The following is a 19,155-nucleotide window of genomic DNA, read 5'->3' as shown; positions in this document are numbered from 1 at the left end:
AATGCCAAGTGGTTTTCCCTTTTGTTATGTGGTGGTATCTTAAACACACTGCCTCAAAATCTGCACCTTTCGGCTTGATGAACATAATTGCTTCCCTATATTTTTGTGTCTACTGCACATGTCCTCCTCTTAGAGCAACATTCCTGGGCTATGTGCCCCAGTACCCACCTCCAACCTACCTTTCCACCACCAACGGGAAAGCGGGGTAGAGTCGGGGATGCCTGGCCAAGCCAAGGAAGGATGGCTGCCTCCTGGTAACCTCCAGGAAGTGCCAACATACAAGGATGCCCTGTCTGAATCACTGCAAATCACCCAAAAAAACAAAAAGGAGACAGACCTGAGACCAAAAGAGAGGGGAGAGAATGTAACACTGACACAGGAAAGGGAGGAGAAGGACAGGGGGTGACAGGCAGCTGCAGTCCTAGAGCAGACACATAAATTTATGCCCTGCGTTTTAGTAGGAGAGCCAGATAAATAACAGAGAACCTCATGAATGAGGTGCTCTAACCTAGTGGACTGCCTGATATTTCTAATGCTCTATGTGAGGAGGCTGGGCTGGCAGCAAGTGTCAGTATTCCACACTGGAACAGGAGGTGGGGCCAGGTGAGTTCATTTTTCCCCCCACTCAAAATACTGGGCAATGCAGAAGTGACATAAATAAAAACCAGAGAGAGATAGATAAGTTATAAAAATGACTTTCTTCTAAGTTATATAAATTACTTTTTCTATATAAATGTACATTCTAGTGTATATTCACTCATAGAGAAATATCTAAAGTAAACTCTATGGACAGAGGAATTTTGATGCACTTTTGTAGATCGAAGTTAAAAAATTCATTTCCAGTGTAAAGGTAGGAGACGGAAAATACTAAAGAGCAGCACTGAAGGTTCTAAAATTTCATTTGGTGACCAGCTCTAAATTAATAGTTTCTTATAATTTCTGCACACTCACATGAAATTAAAATTCTTAAGCATCTCACTGTCAATGCTGAAACTGTTTAACGTAAATCACACAAACTGAAAATGACACAAACTCTCAGGCTGTATTTGATGGTAATTACAGTCATTGAGAGCAAACCAGTTTCTACCAGATGTTGGGGGTTGTGAAAGGACAAGGCTGAAAAAAAAGTTTCAAATCATCCATTCTTGTTATCTGTAACAACACAATAGCCCTGCTTTCACAGTGACCATACATCCTCCCTTACATCCCTTGATATCAACTTGGATGAGCTAGATGGTAGGGAAGAGTTACAGCCTTACGATTAGTAAGTTTTATCTCTAAAAAGTAACAATATTCTGGGAGGGGTGAACAAAGCCAGTTGAATCCTTAGTGTAATGACAGAAAGCAAAATAAAATGTTAAACCTCAACACAATTCAAAAATGTACTTTCATAGAATTCACCAATATAACTTATAAGGTAACAAAGCTGTTGCTCTCAATACAACCTCATACCATTAAAGCTTGTTAATCATCCATAATTTATGTAAACGATAATATGCATTTTATCTTTTATCAGGACAGGCTATCTTCCAAACAAGGCTTGTAAAACTGCCAGATGCATTATATACAGAACAAATTCAGTTAAAGAATAAGGATACTACTGCTGCTAAACTCCAAACATAATAAAGAGATCGAACATCTGATCCTGACTGCTAGCTCCAATAAATGTTCTTAAAGTTAGGCCTTCTCTGAAATTCCCCAAGTTAGAAACGACATAGAAAGAGCTACTGAAACCACTTCTCTTATGAATGTCTACCTGAAGAGGACCTGCCTGATAAATCATCTAGCTCTTGTTATGAGAACAGAAAGACTTAGAGACTTCCGAGGTTCCTTCTGAACTCTCTTTACGATAGACACGTGAAATTGTATAGTATGTAGTCTAACCCTTTACAAACTTTTAAAACCAAGAAATGCTCAAGCAATATTAAAAGTATACATAAAACCTCACTTAAATACCCTTCCATTTCTATTCAACTAAACTACAAAAGGATAATCTTTTAGAGCCCACTGTTTCTCAGAATCCCACCTCAACAGCTAAAGCTGCATCCACTATTGCTTTATCACAAATGAAAACATTTGCTCATTTTAAACTGGTAACAGTTTCTCCTTCAAAGTATACTGTGTTCCAAGAGCGATCCAAGCAAAATTTCTGGGCCAGGCTCTGATAAGTCTAAAAAACATAGTATCTAATTCTTCAATAAACAAAATGTGCTTTTTGGATGTAGATGCCTGAGAAAGGTGGAAAAGAAAGTAGAGGCCAAACTCGGGAAGTCAGTAAGATGACACAGAAGACAGCCAATTGCTAGAGGAAGGGAAATACCTCTTTTCAAATAGGGTTAATTGGTCGAAATTACCCAAAGCAGACATTATTTTGGCAAGATCCCAACTTCTGGCAACAGTTGAATAAATATTCTATGCAGGAAATACACAGACTACTCAAGGATATAATGTCGATTCATACAAAGAATCATCACACAGACAAAACAGAAGTAGAACTATGTGGATTTACTAAATGCTGGGATGACAGCACACAGAAAATCAAACGCTGCTTCCCATTGGCAAACTAATAATGCATTTAACAGTGATAGAGGACATGACACAATATTTTAAAAATCTTTACCTAGTAAAATTATGTATTGTTTCCTCCCAAGTGTCAATAATCTTTTTTACCAGATCATAAGGGCTCTTTTAATTCATCTTTACATAACACTGTAGTGCTTCTTGGTTTTCATACAGTAAAATTTTAATTTGCCTCACACACTATAGTATCTACAGATTAATGTACAGACTCAAAAAACTGTACATTAATTCATATAGTAACAACAGTTAAGTTACAAAGTTTAGAGGACTCACTTCAAATAAATCCAGAAAAATCCAGAATTTGTTTTCAAATAAGTTCAACTTTACTAGTTTACAGCAGTTTACTGTACATTTGCCTTTTAAAAATAACAATAAGATAGACACAAACCACTATTATTAGGATATGATTTTCAATACTAAAACACTAGCCATTTATTGTTAGGTAGAGGATTAAAGAAAGTAACATATCCTACAACTACAACTAGTCTCTAGGTAAACTGGCTTTAGCACCTACCTTCTCTTATGCTGTGTCTTAGTCCAGGAACAGTAATAACAGTATATAAACAAATGTCTAAGCTAAAAATTCCTTCCTCTCAGTATCGTCTGCTCTTAGATTACTTTTGTATAATGGCCTTAAAGTGGTGTATTAGACAGTAACTAGAAAACATATTCCATTTTCTGACTGAAAGCCAATAATACTCATGAATTTTTTAGCTGAAAGACACTTCAAGATGCCATTGGGAAGACTGTAATAAACACATTAGGCTGCAAACGGGCAGTAGCAGCTCTTTAACACATGCTGCAGTAATCAAATAAATGGCTACATTCATGTTCACTGGTTACACAAATATTTTGCTGTAACATATCCATCATCTGCATCTCTCCTAAAGAAGGGGAAAACCTCCTTAAAAGTCTTATCTTAGCAAAATTCAGGGCAGAATACATAAGTAGCAGAGAGCTGTTCTAAACTATCATTACCAACATGGGGGAAAATGTCTAGTCTGACATCAGTGGCACATGATGGCTTCTACTTTCTAAATTCTCATAGGCCAAGTTCATTAACATAGCCAGTTACTGGACTGCTTATATATCGACGTCAGCTGGTGCGAATATGGCCAGGAATAGCAAGACTAGGTTTTAATAAGGCCTCAGATGAGAAAACATCGCGGGAAGAAGCTGCATTCCTTGCATAACGTAAGCATTTTCCCTCCCCTTCAAGCAGAGTGTACTCAGTGTCTTTTTATTATTCTGAAAACCAGTTTTCACCAAAGGCTTAGCATTCTGGAAAGAAGTCATCAAATCAAGGACTACAATGTAGTGCTTGTGTCTGAGTTTCATAACTTGTCCAGACTAAAATTCAATTATCTGTCTTTATTCTGCAACCCATTTTAAATTTTGTTACGAGATTAAAAAATGACTTTCTAATTCCTGAGAAAGTTAACTGGCAAGGTCAAGACAGTCTGTACCTCTACAAAGAGTGTTTTTATCATTTGAGTTGTCAACAGTTCTTAAATAAATGAGAGTTCTCTCTCATAGCGTAATATGTTGTTTGGTTTTTTTGCTAACATTTATTGAAGACTTATGAGTTAGGTTACTTAGCACATATTTCCTTGCTTAAAAGCCACAATTTGATATGTATATATACATCTTATAGATTATCTAACCTCTCCAACCTGTTTCCAGTAATTTGCCTAAGTCCCACAGATCACAGGTGTAATGATAATAACCATCATCCATGGAGTGTTTCTACGTTGGTTGGCGTTTTCTACGTACTTTACCTGTATGCACTCCTTCAGTTCCTGTAACAGCCTAATTATCACCATTGTATAGATGAGGAAATTGAGGTACAAGAGAAATAAAGTAACTTGAACAAGGCCACACAGGAAGTCTTGGAGCTCATGAATCAAAACAGTTCCTCAATTCTTAACCACTGTAATGTGGGCATTGAAGGTTCCTATACTTTGATACTTTCACTGAAGACAGAAATTTATAAACTAGTGTATATTACAGGAAGCAGTATATTTTAACTGAGTCAACAGTGACTACGTAATTTGAAAGCACTTTTCTTTTTCTTAAAAACAGTATCACCGTGAAATGTAAAACACTTCTTTCTGTTAAACAGTGCATATGTTAGAATCATGTATCCATTTATTCAATAAATAACTAATGCTCCAGGCACTGCTGCAGACGCTGGAGAGAAAGTCATGACAAAACAGCTAACAGTCCCTGCCCTCCTGCAGCTCATACTCCAGTGCAGAAAAGAGGTCATGCTCAGCTCATGCACAATTATTCCCCGAAGATAAGCAAATATTTTTGTTATTATTGAATTTATTATGAAGTTATTAAATAAGATACCAACTAGAAATTTTATCTGGCATACCAAGAATGCTCAGTTTCACTCAAAACAGTAAAAGCCTTCTTTCTTCTGTTTCAGAAATGGTAATTGGTTAATTTAAAAAGTCAGTTATGAAGGGTAATTGTAAAAATGATACATACTACCTTAATAATTTCCTTTTAATTTTAAACACATAAATGTAACTTTGAGTCTCAGTCTCCACTGGAGTTTCACAGTGCCCTTCTTGCATAAATCATACCTATACCTATAATTTATCATCTAAACAGTGGACAATAAAACCAGTGTCTACTCTCTAATTTCTGTTTATTTAAAACAGACCTAGAACTTATAGACGCTTAGATTTCTTAAAAGTGCTTATAAGGTACAGATTTGTATGATTTTTTCCCAGTCTATTAGACATGTGTCATGTGTCCTATACACCCATTTGGCAGCAATGTTTCTTCATTTCACTTTGAGTCTTAGTTTTCACAGAAACAAATGTATCTTTTCAAACTCACACTTGATATGTTACATATATTTAATTAAATTATGTCATTATAATAACAAGTACAACTGGCAAAAACTGTTTGGGAAACAAGAATCTGGCTCTTGGTAGGCACACAATATCACGGCTAGGTGCAGAGTGCCCCACCCCCTGCCCTGCTCCTCCCTGTCCTCCTGCTCCTCTGTTCCCCTACCCCTCTCCTCTCCTGTCTGGAGTGGGATGTACTTAAGTTGCCCATCATCCTGAGACTCTCAGACAGTGGCAGCATCAGGCCATGATTTATTAAGGGGGAATGCAGATCACAACAAATATTAGTGAATATCTATTATGCACCAAGCAAGGTTCTAGTTACTGGAGAATATAGCAATAAACACAACAGACCAAGTCACTGACTCTTATATTCTAACAGGAAAGTAGGGAGAGGGTGAGGAATAGTAAAACAAACAAAATATTTACCACATCAGATAGTGATTAGAGGTACAAAGAAAAACAAGGTAGGGCCGGGCGCAGTGGCGTGCTGTAATCCCAGCATTTTGGGAGCCGGGACGGGTGGACCATGAAGTCAGACGTTCGAGACCAACATGACCAACACGGTGAAACCCGCCTCTACTAAAAAATACAAAAATTGGCCGGGTGTGTTGGCGCACACCTGTAATCCCAGCTACTCAGGAGGCTGAGGCAGGAGAATCGCCTGAACCCGCCAGGCAGAGGTTACAGTGAGCCGAGATCATGCTATTGCACTCCAGCCTGGGTGACAAAGTGAGACTCTGTCTCAAAAAAAAAAAAAAAGAGAGAAAAGAAAAGAAAAACAAGGCAGTAAGATTAAGATAGAGTATAATGTAGATGGGGTGAGGGATACTATTTTACATAGGTAGCCAGCAAAGTCCTCTCAGATGGGTGTTATCTGAGAGCTTTCTAACAGATCTCTAAGATTCATAATACAATTTCTTTAATATACAACCATTAATCATATGAAAAGCTGTACAATGTTGTGGCTTAGATCACATTCTCTGGTGTCGACTCTGGCTGGAAATCCCTAGAACACCACACACATATTAGTTATTTGACCCGGGGCAAGTTATTTAATTAACCTCTTTGGAGCTTTGTTTCTTCATTTGTAAAACTGGAGCAATAATACATACCGTTATAGGCTTGCTGAGAGCATGAAATGTAAAGGGCACAGAAGAGCAGCTGGCATATAGTAAGGGCTTATTTAATAAACATAAACTGTTATCTGAATTTAATAGACTATAAATGTTTATAAAATAATCTAAATTGATGGTGAATTTGGAAAGAAAAATTAATTTAAAAAGAAAATTAAAAAATTAAAAATTAAAACAGAAAAGTTATCAAAATATTAGCAGTTAAATTATTTCAATGGGCATTATGGGTGTAATTTAATTTTTGTATTTTCCAAATTCTCTTTCATTAACACATCAGACTTCTGTGAGTTTATAATAAGAACAAAGAAAGAAAGGAAGAGGGAAAGAACAGGAGAGAGAGAGGAAAGAAAAAGAAAGAAAGAAAGAAAGAAAGAAAGAAAGAAAGAAAGAAAGAAAAAAGAAAGAAAGAAAGAAAGAAAGAAAGAAAGAAAGAAAGAAAGAAAGAAAGAGAAAGAAGAAAAGGAATGAAATAAAGCTGACTGTGCTGCTGGGAAAAACAAACAAACGAAAACCTAGGCAAACCAAATGGAATTTTTAAAGTAACCTGCTCTTTGGAATATAAACTGTAAGTGTATCAATTGTTTACATGCATATTTTCAGAAAAAATCTTGCAAAAAATGAGGGAAACCTATACTGTACTAAGTGGCACAAAGACTGCCTACAATGAATGAAATGAGAAATCAAATCTCATTTCACTGGTATTAGCAATGAAATTTCAAGTAAAAATTATTTTCTTTGGTAAACCAAAGGATATTTCTATAGCAAGTTCCAACCTACTAAATCTGTATTATAATTATACTTAAAACTTATGTTTTATTTTTTATATATATAACTATACTTAAAACTTAAGGTAAACTTATATTTACTGTAAGTTCTTCTGTATAATATAAACAGATACTTAGATATTTTAGAGTCATTAGCATATCGTATGTTCTTTAACTATATGGACTTCTCATGCTTTTTCTTCTACCAACTCTTTCAGAGCAAGAAATTTATCTAAATCACAAGAGCTTTCCAGTAAAGGTTACTAAAATTGCCCTTCTTCCTCAGAAAAATCTGGTCTATCCTTCCAAAGCAGCTCAAAGCATACTCCCTTTACGCAGGCTTCAGAGATTCCACCAGGAAGAATTAAAGGTTCCCTTTTACTTGTTCCAAGCCCATGGTACGTTAAAGTGAAAGTAACACTTTTTAAAATGCCTCCTGATCAGCTGCCTCTTTCCCAGGAGAGGGTCCAGGGTGTTTGTTGGTACCCACTGTCCCCATGAGGCAGCCCTTTGTGGGCCCCAGGCAGGCTCATGCTGCTGCCTCCCACTCCAGTGTCTCCGTGTCAGGGATGGGCCTTAAGAAACTCAGTCCTTCTTCTCTTTTGTCCACTGTCACTCATTTAACTCCAAACTTTCCTATGGGTTCTTTACCTCAATCAAACAGAAAAGCAAAGTAGAGGCAAAACTTTCAAGCATGTTGCATGAAAAAAGTACAGGACCCAAATTTAATAAAGGCTTGTGGTTTGAGAAGAAATGAGGGACATAGTTATAGGCTGTTTTGGCAGTGTAAATAATGTTTCCTTTCTAGGGTGAGTGTGTAAGAAGTATTCTTCTGAAATACTTTTTTATGCTCTTTTCTCTGTTTTCCACCACACTTCTACAGAGGTAAAAAACAACAAGAAGGAAAAATCTAGTTTGGGAGGACCTCTGAATCATTTTCTTACCATACAAATTCCTACAAACTTATTCTTTGTCAGATCATTACAATTATTCTGAACACTATTTGCTATAAGGCAATGGTTCACATTAATAATGAAAATGGCAGCTGTAGATTAACAGAAGCTCCTCTGCTCCAAAAAGATACCAATTATGTCTTATAAAAATAAACCAAATTAGGCCGGGCGCAGTGGCTCACACCTGTAATCCCAGCACTATGGGAGGCTGAGGCGGGCAGATCACCTGAGGTCAGGAGTTTGAGACCAGGCTGGCCAACATGGTGAAACCCCAACTCTACAAAAACACAAGAAAATTAGCCGGGCATGATTGCACGCACTTGTAATCCTAGCTACTTGGGAGGCTGAGGCAGGAGAATCACTTGAACCTGGGAGGTGGAAGTCGCAGTGAGCCACTGCATTGCAGCCTGGGCAACAGAGCGAGACTCCATCTCAAAAAAAAAAAAGCCAAATTAAGCATTTTTATTTGCAAATAACACGTATCTACAGAATGTTTACTGAGAATTACTAGAACTTAGAAAGTTTTTTTTTTACAAATGGAATTTGAAAATTACCTTGGCACCTAAAACTGTGAATCAAAACCGTTAATTTAACAATTTTTTCTCCCTCAAATGATGGATTTTGGTAATCATCAAAACCAGCCATTCTGTAAGATCACGATTTCTATTTTAGCTATTTTAAGTTTCAAACTTGAGACACAGGCAGGTAGCTGTCAGCAAAAGCATAAGCATATTGCTATCATTGGGATTGTACAGTGGAGTCCAATTCTCTGACCTCAGTGTCAGAGACTGGAGGACCCTCTAGTTTTGGCCGACAAACTTTGTAAAGAGCACAGAATAGCCTTGGCGAGCTGCCAGTGGAGGGTTTTCTCCCCTTTATAGCCCCAGATGGAGAATTATTACGCTTTGTGGAACTAAATATGTAATTGGATTCAAGAAAGGTAGCTTCTAGTTACTCCTTGAGTAGTTAATAAGGGTGGTCTACAATAGGCATTAAAAAGATTAAGGAAAATTCCTATTTTATATGTTGTTCTCTACCTGTTTCTTTTAAATAGTCCTAAGACGTTTTTCCACTGAGAGAATAAAGAACAATTGTTTATAAAAGCTACACCTATGGATAAAGATCTCTAAGACTGCTGCACCCTATTTAGCTATAACTAGCAAGTAATAAGCATGGAATGAAACTTGAAAGAAACTGAGTTAATTGCTTTACACCTCAGAGACAGCTAGCTATATTATATTCCTTCTGCCTGATACTAAAATGAAATTGATAATAATCCATCAAGCTGAAATTTAAACCCTGGTTCTAGCTGGGATAGAATGACGTGGAGAAAACTAAGCTAGCTCTCAGAGACACCACGACACAGTACATACGTGTTCATAGCACAAACATACGATTTCTTTAGTTGGTATTTTCTTTCAAGTCAATGTTTCTGAACCAAGAGCAGTGACTATCATACTTAGGGCAAAAATATATTTGAACAATCTAATGTTATATATGGTTAAGTTTCTAACCAATACAGGTCTCTTTTGGTATTAAAATATAGCCTAAATTACAGGCTTTTAACTTAAAAATCTATTTGCATTTATTTTCTTCTGATATTGAATTCAACTGTACTGATAATTATTGAGTAGCGGCTAAGGGCAAATTACTTTGCTCTGAGTAAATAACAGAATTTGATCTCATGAAATGCAAGACTTAGGAAGAAGATACAAGTATGGAATTAATTAACATACAAGACAATATACATAAAAAATACAAAGTGCTAACGAAGGAAAAATTAATTCCTTTATTAGGAAGAGTAGGGAAAGGTTTTATGAATGCCTGAGCTAGGTTTTGAAGAATGGGTGTAATTTTCCAAAGTGAAGGGGAGATGGGTGAGCATATATAAGAGAACTTCAGGGCACCAAAGTGGTACAGTTACTAAAGAGTGACACAATGCTAGAGTTGTTGTGGGGAGCCTGCATGCTGGGATGACCATGGGACCCGGGGATTTGGGAGTGTGGATCCTTCCCCTCCTCACTTTCCTCTTTCCCCCAGGTTACTGCCAGGCCCTGGACTTAGTGCTGACTGCATCCTACCTGAGCCAGCACGACCCTAGAACCATGCTTATCAAAGGGTCACCTGGGAACTGTCAGAAATGCACTCTCTGGCTCTGACCAGACCTTCTGAAAGGAGACTTCGGAGGTGAAGCACAGCATCGGCTTGCCAAGCCTTCCCCATGATTCTGATGCTTGCTGAGATGTAAGATCCCCTGCCCTAAACTTTAGAAAGAAATTGTCTTGCTCTATGGGTGACCTGAAATCTAACTAACAAATAGTGATTATCTTCCTTTCTGAGGGAGAAGGAAAAGAAGAGATAAGGTAGAGTATATTTAATTCATTTAGTTCATTTATTTACCAGGTATTTAGTTAGGCACTTACTTTGTAGAGTCTGAAAACCTTAACCCCCATAATAAGGAGTAGCTCTTGTCAATTTAATAAACTGTGGGTACAATGAAAACTTTTGAGCTGAAGATGGTAAAGTCACAGTTACGCTAGAAAGATTAGCATCGTCGCGGTCTAAATGACTTTCCAGCAGTGTAGGGAGGAGAGACTGGAGACTCATTAATAGGATACTGCAGAAGGCCACATATTGTATGGCTGCATTTATATGAAATGTCCAAAATAAGCAGATCCGTAGAAACAGAAAGTAGATTGGTGGCTGCCAAGGGCTGGAGGGAAGGGGAAATGGGGAGCGACTGTTGAGTACAGGGTTTCTTTTGGGGCTGATAAAACTGTTCTGAAATTAGATCATGGTGATGGCTGCACAACTTGCAAATAAACTGAATACTCCTGAATTGTATACTTTAAAAAGGCTGAATTTTATGTGAGTTATATCTCAAGAAAGCTATTATTTAAAACAAAATGAAACAAAAAGAACAAAACCAACAGGCTTAACCTGGCAACGCTGTGCAACAGATAAATGGATAGTTTGCAAGTATTTAGAAAACACACTGGAGATTATTATGAGCAAGGACTTCTCTAGCAACATTATTATAAGCAAGGACTTCTCTAGCAACATTCACCCCAAATGAGTTTTCCTTATTCTTTTTGCTAAAGAGATTAGAGTAAAAATTTTAATTTTTTAAAGCTTACTTTTTGCTAAATAAACATGCTCCTAGTATACAATTTAGAAAAATACAAAAACACGAAAGAATAGCACATATTCCTACCACCCAGAGAACAATCAATAACTTAAAAAATTTCTTGCTCAGTATTTTAAAATGTAAGTGTGTATACAATCAAGCACAAAGTGTATATATAATTTTATAGCTGGGTCTTTGTTTTCTTAATGTTATCCACCATGTCATTAAATGTCTTTATAATTTTTAATGGCTCTATGATATCCCATCATATGAATATACCATATTTAACCATGTTTCCATTTTTGTGACTATAAATAACACTGATTAATGTCTTAAATGTCTTGATCCACATTTCTGATTATATACCTACAATAGTCTTAGAAATGTAATTATTAGATCAAAGGGTCTGACCATATTTAATCCTATTTATGTACTGTCAAACTGTTTTCCAAGAAGACTGTATTAATTTACAATCCCCTCAGCAGACTATGCGAGTTCCTTTCTCACAATTCACAACAATGAGTATTAAGATTTTTAAAAAATGCTTTGCTAATTTAAAGATTATGGTGTGACACTGTTTCACAATTTAAACTGATTCCTAGTAATTGAATATCTTTGAATTGTTTTAGTACTTCATTTCTACTCTGATGAAAGAGTGCTGAGTCAGGTATGTCATAGGTGCAATATGTTGAGGTCAGCTAGGCATGTGATATAATGCTGTTGTGCAGATGAAAGCAAAATGTGGGTTCCACTGGTGGTCTTCATCTCTGGCCACTAATCAATCACCCAAGGAGCTTTTGAAACCATAGTTTTCCTGGCGCCTCCCCAGACCAACTAAAGCAGAATCCCTTGAGGAAAGACCCTAGGAGATCAGTTGAAACCTACTGGGCTGGATGACAACGGAAAACTGAGTCAAGGCTGGTTGAGTAACATGCTGGGTGTTAATAGAATATTAATCCTGTCTGGTTCTCCTGACAGGCCACCACTCCCCTGCAGTCCACTCCAGTGGAAGCTGCTGTCCTCTCATTACACGTGTAGTAGGGATAGTAGGTGGGGTCACCCTCTACTCACTCCATTACAAAGATGCCCTTATATAAAATCTTTCTTCCTCTGAAAAAACCCTCTCTCTACCAGTACCACAGAATGCCTCTGTCTATCTTCCTAAGTTTACCAACATGCAGCTTAATCCCCCAGTTACTGAAGCATTCTGCCATCAGACTAGCGCTTCCTCTCTAGCTCAAATCTGGTCATCATTCTGAGTAATTTCAAAGACTGTGTGGATGAACTAATGAGTATCCCCCAGGTCCTTGTCTGTCAACTCCAACAAAGTTCACCTCCCCTCTACTTCAGCCGCTGCCTTCTATAATCATGCCCTGAACCTTGTTATCACACAGTACTGTTTCCATTTGAACACCTTTTTTTTGGTCCACAAACTCCTAGCACACTAGCTTTCATACTGTCTTCCTCCACAACAAACAGTCTTCAGTGTACGCCAGCCCCTGCCCCTTTCCGTCATTCTCGAGCTACAGCCACCTCCCCACCCACAGCCACCTCAGTTCCCTTTCACACCCTCCTCTCATAGAATTCTTTCTGCAAAACTTCATTCCCAAGTCTTTCCACCATAACGGGAAGCTGAGCACTGATGGAGAATATCAAGCAACAAGGGGCAGAGTGGCCCCACGGATTTCAAGGTTTCTAAAATTGCCCAGGCCCTTAGTCCTGTCTGTCAATCCTTTACTTTGTTCTCAGCTTGTTCTATTGACCTTAACAATTATTTCCAGCTTTTGCCACTTCAGTAAATACCCGTTCAATTTGATTTTCCTCAACTTCCCTTCTTCCTGCTTATAAAGATAGCCACCTCCATCTTCAACATCACTTCTGGTGTCTCAGAGAATGTGTGATCCTTCTGCCTGTAAACACTAACTACTCCAACCCCATTTCTTTCTTTTTTTTTTATTGCACTTTAAGTTTTAGGGTACATGTGCACAATGTGCAGGTTTCTTACATATGTATCCACGTGCCATGTTGGTGTGCTGCACCCATTAACTCATCATTTAGCATTAGGTGTTATCTCCTAATGCTATCCCTCCCCACTCCCCCCACCCCACAACAGTCCCAGGAGTGTGATGTTCCCCTTCCTGTGTCCATGTGTTCTCATTGTTCAATTCCCACCTATGAGTGAGAACATGAGGTCTCCAATCCCATTTCTGTTCTCCTCCTCACCTTGGGAGACCCTGCTGCGATAGTTACACCTTCTCATTTCAACCTCTTCCTCTCTACTTAATGCATACTCAGGTCATTTCCATCCTTTAAAATAAAAATGTTTAAAGGATGAGCTTAAATTCCTCTCCAGCTACCATTCAATCTCAAATCTTCCTTCACATCCAGACCTGTCTAAAGAATACAAAGGTCTGGGATTCCTTTATCCCCAAACACTGGGGACTGTATGATTTAGAATTTACACACACACACACACATACATATACGTATATACACATACATACACACACACACACACACATATATATATATGTATGTATGTATGTATATTTCATCCTAGAAAGATAATACATGTCGGCTGAGCACGGTAGCTCATGCCTGTAATCCCAGCACTTTGGGAGGCCAAGGCGGGCAGATCACAAGGTCAAGAGATCAAGACCATCCTGGCCAACATGGTGAAACCCCATCTCTACTAAAAATACAAAAATTAGCTGGGCATGGTGGTGTCCGCCTGTACTCCCAGCTACTCGGGAGGCTGAGGCAGGAGAATCGCTTGAACCCAGGAGGCGGAGGTTGCAGTGAGCTGAGATCGCACGACTATACTCCAGCCTGGGTGACAGAGTGAGACTCTGTTTCAAAAAAAAATTAATACGTGTCATATAACATATTTCATTATAACCCCAGAGGGGTCTACAGAAGCATTCTAGAATCAAATTCAGTATTATTTCTGCAGTGAAATGTATGAATATTCACACTAAATGAAACAAATGATGATTATAAATCATCTTACATCCATTCAGGTCAGGTTTACCTGCCAAATGAATTACAAAAAACCTTTCCATTTTCAGTGTGCTGAATTTTGAGATTCAAATAAGGGAATATAGGCATGTAGATTATTCTCCTATTCCCTTCCACTCACTCTATGACCCAAAGGTATTGTATCTCTTCCCATATTACTCCATTAAATCTGCCCTCCCTAGTCTTCCATGACATTCAAATGCCAACCTACAGCAACTTGGGCATACTGTATGTTGTTACCAAACTTTCTGCTGTGTTTACCACAGTTAAAAATCACACCCCTTTCGTGGTTCCTCCTTTAACCTCTCCATTTTGTGGCTTTCATGACACAACAATCTATAGGTCCTCCTCTTACATAATTATTCTTTTTCAATCTCTTTTATGGGATCTTCTTCCTCCTTGCAGTTATCCAGGTTTCCATCTGTCCAGTTCCCTCCTCATTCATCTCTATTTTAAAAATTATTTTTAACAGCTTTACTAAGGTCACATCATAAAATGCAACAATTTAATATATACATTAAAAAGTAGTTTTAGTGTATTCACGGGTTGTGAAACCATCACCATATGTAATTCCAAAGCATTGTCATCACCCCAAGAGGAAACTCCAAACTCATACAATTAATCCCCATTCTCTCCTCTCCCAGCCCCTCACAGCCACTGATCTACTCTCTATCTCTATGGATTTACCTCATATGAACATTTCATATAAACAGAATCAAATAATATGTGGCCTTCTATGTCTCACTTGTTTCAATTAGCATAATGTTCTCAAGGCTCGGCAATACTGCTGCATGTATCAGTACTTCATTTCTTTTTATGGCCAAATATTCCATTGTATAGCTATACCAAATTTTGTTTACCCATTACTCAGTGAATGGACATTTGGGTTGTTTCTACTTTTTGGCTATTATGAATAATGCTATTATGGACATTTGTGTACAAGTTTTTACACAGATATATGCTTTCCATTCTCTTAGATATATAGCTAGGAATGGAATCGGTGAGTCATATGGTAACTCTATTTTTAACTTTTTGAAGAAATGCCAAACTACTTCCCAAAGCTGCTACACCATTTTACATTCCTACCAGTAACAAACAAGGATTCCTTTTTTTTTCCAAATGTTCCCCAAACCTTCTGATTTTTGTTTTCTTTTTAAGTTATAGCCATCATACTGGGTATTAAGCAGTATATCTCACTGTGGGTTTGATTTGCCTTTCCCTAATAACAATACTGAGCATCTTTACTTGTGTTTATTTGGCTATTTGCATATTTTCTTTGGAGAGGTATCTACTCAAATCCTTTGCCTGTCCCTACAATTACGTTCTCTGGTCAGTGATTCTTAACAGCTTTTGGGGTTATGAACCTCTCTGGGTATCTGATCAAGGCCAAAAAGTAAAAGCACACACATACAGAATATGACATACGATTTTTCCAAAACGTCACTAATTCACTAAGACCATTTATGGATCCTCCAGATTAAGAACCCTTGTTCTGTACCATAGGTTCTCAACCATGGCTGCATATATAAAAACCACCTGATTTTCATTTTCCATTGCCATATAATCCATCAATTCTACCTCTAAGTATACACCCAAAAGATGTGAACTTTATGTGAGACTCAGACATACGTACATCCATGCTCAAAGCAGCATAATAGGTGAACAGGCTTTGCTAAAGGTGAAAACAACCCAAATATCCATCAACATATGAATAAACAAAATGTGCACACACATATAATAGAATATTATTCAGCCTTAAAGAGGAATATGGTACTATACATGTTAAAACATGGATAAACCTTGAGAATATCCTAAATGAAAGAATGATTTCACTAATATGAGGTAGGTACTTAGACTGGTCAAATTCATGAGACAGAGGAACATAGATTATCAGGGGCTGGGGAGTGGGAGGGAATGGAGTTTTTAATGGTTTCTATTTGGGATGATGAAAAAGTTCTAGAAATGAATAATGGTGATAGTTGCACAACACTGTTCATGTATTTAACATTCCTGAAATGTGTACTTAAAATAGTTACAATGGCAAATTTTATGGATATTTTACCATAATAAAAAATTTAAAAAAATATTTAAAAACATCCAAGATAACCAGGTACCACTCCAGACCCATTAGATCAGAAATTTTAGAGGTGTGGTATGACCATCAATATTTCTCTTAAGCCAGGCGCGGTGGCTCACGCTTATGATCCCAGAACTTTGGGAGGCCAAGGCAGGAGGATCACTCAAGCCCAGGAGTTAGAGACCAGCCTGGGCAACAAGACAAGACCTTGTCTCTACAAAAAGATCAAAAATTAGCTGGGCATGGTGGTGCACACCTGTAGCGTCAGCTACTCGGGAGGCTGAGGCAGGAGGATTTCTTGAGCCTGGGAGATGAAGGCTGCAGTGAACTATGATCGCACCACTACGCTCCAGCCTGGACAACAGAGTGAGATCTTGTCTCAAAAAACAAATTTTTTTTCTTGAAAAATTTCCATATAATTCTGATGTTCAACTAGGATTAAGAACTGCTGCTTTATAGTATCTTTGGTGGTACTAGTTATCCCTGCAGGTTTCCCAAATCTTTCCAGCCTTCACCTCTCAAAGCTTTCACCTTAAAAATCATGCTGCCTGCTAAGTGACTACTCAGAAAATTAAACACATCCATTTTTATTCCCCGCCCCCAAAATGCCCCACGTGTAAGATGTCAATCCACTGAACATCCTCCTTATACTTCTGTATTCTTGTCAAATCATCAGTAAGATAACTGTGCCTCTCCAAGATCCTCAAGTCTCTCTTCTTATCACTTTGCTAATCACTACTGCTTCTATTTCAGGTCTTTATCACCTCTTACCTGGATTATCCAAAATAAGTCTCCTTATTTCCAGATAACTTCCTTGATTAAAATTCTTTAATGGTCTTCACTCCCTCCAAGACGAAGCCTGTGCTTCCTCAAACGTAATACAGGGTGCCTTATGATCTAGCCCATACCTCTGTCTCCAGGTTCATTTCTTGTCCTTTTCTGTTTGCCCGGGAACTATAAATGCACATGGTTCCTCACTTACTACATACCAGCTCTTACCTAAGTTCTTTTGCTTGTCATATATGCAATAAGCCATATATCTTCTCCTTTTGGTTAACTCCCACTCATCTTTAAGACCTAGCTCACATTGACTCTTCCTCTCAAGATTAAATTCCCCTCTTCTGTCTTCCAAACGCCTATACAGTTAGCCCTCTCCGTATCTGTGGTTCTGTATTCGCAGATTCAGCCAATCTCAAATTTGAAACTTAAAAGAAAAAAAAAGATAAAAGTAATACAAATAAAAAAGCAGTACAATATAACAACTATGTGCATAGCATTTGCAATGTATTAGGTATTATAAGTAATCTAGAGATGATTTAAAGTATATGGGAGGATGCACATTATATGCAATTACTATGCCATTTCATATAAGGGACTTGAGCATTGGTGGATTTGGGTCTCCACTGGGTTTCTAGAACCAATCCCCCATAATACTGAAGAACAATTGCATATAACTCTACCATTAATCATGTGTATCATAACTATCTTATTTATGTCTTTTCTCTACCATATTTTAAGCTCTTTGAAAGACAGAAACGAAGTATTTCTCATTTAAAAAAAATCCTAGGCCCTTATTAGAATGCCTGACGCACAAGTACTTAATATTCACGGAATAAATTGCTTTACAAACTGCTGTCGAGTTTGAAGCTACTTCACCAAAATAGGTAGCATCATTGAGTATTTACTATGGTATAGTAGTATACTTGTATTATTTTATGTGATCCTCACAATTAACTGTATGAAGTAATTATTATTATTCCCTGAATGAAAATCCAGGTAACATGACTAAGGTCAAACACAGCCAACAGCTGGCAGAAGCAGGATTTGACTCTAGGCCTGTACTCTTTACCTCTAGGACACTGCCTCATTATTTGATGCACTGCTACTCTCCCAACTTCTTACTGTGCATGTCTCATCTCAAGTAAATAATTCCATCCAGTATTTTCCTATTTTTTTTTTTTTTAAGTATGAACTTATAGTTTTGTATCTGTTAAAATTTAGGGCCAGGTGCAATGGCTCATGCCTGTAATCCCAGCACTTCAGGAAGCTGAGGCAGGAGGATTGCTTGAGCTCAGGAGTTTGAGACTAGCCTGGGCAACATAGTGAGACTCTGTATCTACAAAAGAAAAAAAATACAAAAACTATCCGGGCATGCTAGCATGCACCTGTAGTTCCACATACCAGGTAGGCTGAGGTGAGAGGACTGCTTGAGCCCAGAAGGTGGAGGCTCTAGTGAGCCAAAATCACACCACTGCACTCCAGCCTGGGCAACAGAGCAAGACTCCATCTTCCAAAACAACAAAAAGGGAGTTTACAAAGCTTTAGCATATTACTACATACTCTTCATAGCCAGCATAACTACTCCAAGAACAAACACAGACACTTGCCATTAGGTTGAAAAAAAAATTAACTGTGTGAAGTTCTAAGTAAGGGAAACCAAAGATGACAGTCATTTAAGTCAAAATAACCAGGCGATTTTAGGTGATTGCAATTTAATATGATTTAGCCAAACGACTTGATGCTAAAAATAACAAATGTACCCACAAACCACAAAACAAAGGCAAAATTAAAAACGTGATTAAGATAGAAATATGAGATTCCATGTTGCTCCAGAAGACAGAAATGACAGGTTC

At 37.8% G+C, this 19,155-nt stretch overlaps 1 protein-coding gene across 7 annotated transcripts in view; it reads right to left on the bottom strand.

The window, feature by feature from the left end:
• The window catches only part of NCOA2 (nuclear receptor coactivator 2), a 301,828-nt gene that overhangs the window by 112,525 nt on the left and 170,148 nt on the right, over positions 1–19,155 (bottom strand). The window lies entirely within an intron of this gene.

The sequence above is a fragment of the Hylobates moloch genome, unplaced genomic scaffold (assembly GCF_009828535.3).
Source record: "Hylobates moloch isolate HMO894 unplaced genomic scaffold, HMol_V3 SCAFFOLD_9, whole genome shotgun sequence".
NCBI lineage: Eukaryota > Metazoa > Chordata > Mammalia > Primates > Hylobatidae > Hylobates > Hylobates moloch.
Note: the sequence above shows the minus strand (reverse complement) of the source record. Positions and strands in the feature narration are given on the sequence as shown.